Source organism: Bison bison, unplaced genomic scaffold, assembly GCF_000754665.1.
Source record: "Bison bison bison isolate TAMUID 2011002044 unplaced genomic scaffold, Bison_UMD1.0 scf7180017864375, whole genome shotgun sequence".
Taxonomy (NCBI): Eukaryota; Metazoa; Chordata; class Mammalia; order Artiodactyla; family Bovidae; genus Bison; species Bison bison.
Window position 1 is genome coordinate 4,934,818 of NW_011494947.1, and position 3,103 is coordinate 4,937,920.

Sequence of the window (3,103 nt, forward strand, 5' to 3'; positions counted from 1 at the left end):
AACACAGCCACATCCCTTCATTTCCTTAATGTCTGGCTGTTTTGCTGCTATAACAGCAGAGTTGAGTGGTTGTGACAGATATCTGGCCCACAAGCCAAAGATATTTACTCTCTGGCTCTTTCCAGAAAAGCCTGCCTGCCTATCCCTGGTTTACAGCAATGTCTCAGACTCTGGATGAGAATTACTTGGGAGTGTTTGTTAAATATAACCAATCCCTGGCCCCACGTCAAACCTAGACGAGACTCCTGGAGGGAGAGCTCTAAGAATACGCATTATAAACAAGTTCTTTGGGTATTCTCATCTTTTCTGAAGAACTGTGGCTCATGCATAGACTGGAAGAATTCAGTCTATGAATTCTAAATTCAGCTGGAATCAAGATAATGTCCCAGGAAGGACTGGTTCTCAGGAGTTTCTGCTGAACAGTTGAGAAGTCCTGCTAAGCAGTAATTCTCACTTGAGAGTGGCCCTCATTCTGGAGGGAGCCCAGCCTTTCTGAGCACAGTTAACACTCTCTCCAGTATTTAGTGAGAATAAAACCTGGCAAGTTATGGAGCCCAGGTCTTGTAAGCATTACTTTATAGACTTCTTGCAACAGCCCCATGAACTAGGTAGTAATGCTGTTTTCAGTTTACAGATGAGGCCACTGAGTATCAGAGAGGTTAAACAATTTGCCTAAAGCCACACAGCTGCCTTATACACTGGGGTAGCCTATAATCTTTAACTGCTGTTCTTTAACTTTTACTGCTCTGATCTGGCTGCTGGTGAGATGTGATATCACTTAGAGATGATTTGAGCCTGATCTTGAGTTTTTAGGTCAGGTGAGAGGCCCAGGGGGCAACTTGTGTTGTTCTTCCTGGCACTTGAAAGGAACACAGTGACTTCTATTCTTTGTAGGCTTTGAACTTATTCTTGTAATAGGAAAAAGGGTGGTTTTAACAGAATTAAATCCACTGCACCTTGGGACTCCCCTGGTGGTCCAGTGGTTTAAGACCCCACGCTCCCAGTGCAGGGGGCCCGGGTTTATTCCCTGGCTGGGGAACTAAGATCCTGCGTGTTACATGGCATGGCCTAAAAATGAAATAAAAAAAAAACCCACTGCACCTTGATGGTGCTGGTGAAGAATGGTCACATATATGAGGGTGATTCATTTGGAAACCTTCCCTGAAACATGGAGTTTTGTGAAAGTGACATCTTCCAAGCCACTGAAGCTTACTTACTACTTCAAGTATTGAAACTTTTAACTTTTTTTTTTTTTGACCCTGCCACATGCCGGATCTTAGTTCCCCAACCAGGGATTGAACCCACACTCCCTGCCATGCAAGCTGGAAGTCTTAACCACTGAAGCACAAGGAAGTCCCAAAACCTTTTACATTTTAAATCATTCTGATAGAAGTCTCTCATAAAGATTCTCTTTGTGAGCTATATCTTACCCTGATGTTTCCGGTTCAATAGAAATTGCACAGCAGATCCGGAGAGGCAGTGCTTCCATGTGGAAAGGCCCTGGGACTTGGCAGGTTTGGGCTTGAGATCACCTCCACCCCTTATTCACTGGGTCTCTCAAGTTTTCTGAGCCTCAGTCTTCTCAGTTCTAAAATGATTATGATGAATAATAATCCCTACTTGACTGGGGTGTTACCAGATATTGTACATTTATTGAGCACTGACCATATCTAGACCCTGTTCTAAGCCCTGTGCGTATTAACTCATTTCATGAGATCATGTATGTACACGTCCCTGGCGTGTGCCTGGGACGGACATAGCGTGTGCCAGTAAATACTGGCTGCTGCCATTATTAGTATCACAAGTCTGATATTCCAGCTAACTTGTGCATCTTTTCTTGAGATCACAATGGGAGCTTGATGGCTTGATGGACTTCTGGACCTTCCCAGGTGGCTCAGTGGTAAAGAGTCCACCTACCAATGCAGGAGATGTGGGTTCCATCTCTGGGTCAGGAAGATCCCCTGAAGGAGGGCATGGCAACCCACTCCAGTATTCTTGCCTGTAAAATCCCATGGACAGAGGAGCCTGGTGAGCTACAGTCCATAGGGTCCCAAAGAGTCAGACATGACTGAGTAACTGAGCTCAACAACTCAAGGACTTCGCACACGGTCCAGGGGTCAAGACTGCGCCTTCAACAGACCCTGATGCTAGGAAAGATTGAAGGTAGGAGAGGGGGCGACAGAGGATGAGATGGTTGAATGGCATCACCGATTCAATGGACCTGAGTTTGAGCAAGCTCTGGGAGATGGTGAAGGATAGGGAAGCCTGGCGTGCTGCCCTCCATGGGGTCACAGAGAGTTGGACATGACGTAGTGACTGAACTGAGGTTTAGCCTGGTTGGGGTGCTAAGATCCCGTGTGCCTCACAGCCAAAACACCAAAACATAGAAGCAATACTGTAACATGTTCAGTAAACATAAAAACAAAATTATCTACATCAAAAAAGTAAAAAAAGTGGCTTGAGTAAGATCAGAAAAGATGTACAAGGAGCAAAGAGTAGGAAGGATTGAGGGGAGAGTGGGGGATGGAAACCAAGGCCAGGGTGGGGAAGAGCTGCATACAGTGCTTTGATCGAGGTGTGGGAATCCCCTGGCGGTCTAGTGCTTAGGACTCTGTGCTTTCACAGCCAAGGACTCAGGTTCAATCCCTGGTTGGAGAACTAAGATCCCACAAGCCATACAGTGCAGCCAAAACAAACAAACAAACAAACAAACCCAAAACACACACAAAAAAGAGCTGAAATGCCATGAGTCACAGTAGACAACCCGCCCAAATGAGAGGAACAGACACGGCTTTGATCACTGGCCGTGATGACGTAAGCAAGAAGGGAAAGTGACAGCTCTTCCAGGGTCACGTTTTTGCCACAGCACAGGGCCGGGCAGGGGCAGATGAGGTGCAGGTGGGAATCATTTCACTGTTGAGAGAAGCCCCTGCTTCACGGACTTGTGTGTATGTTGCGGGAACAAGAGCAGAAAGGCCAGGAGTGCGAAAGCGCTGAGTCAGAGCAAAACGTCTCCCCACTCCTCCTGCTAAGAAGGCGACGATTGGCAGAAGCATCGGAGGCCTCTGAATGGAAGCACCTAGGCTGGGAATGCAACTTTGCC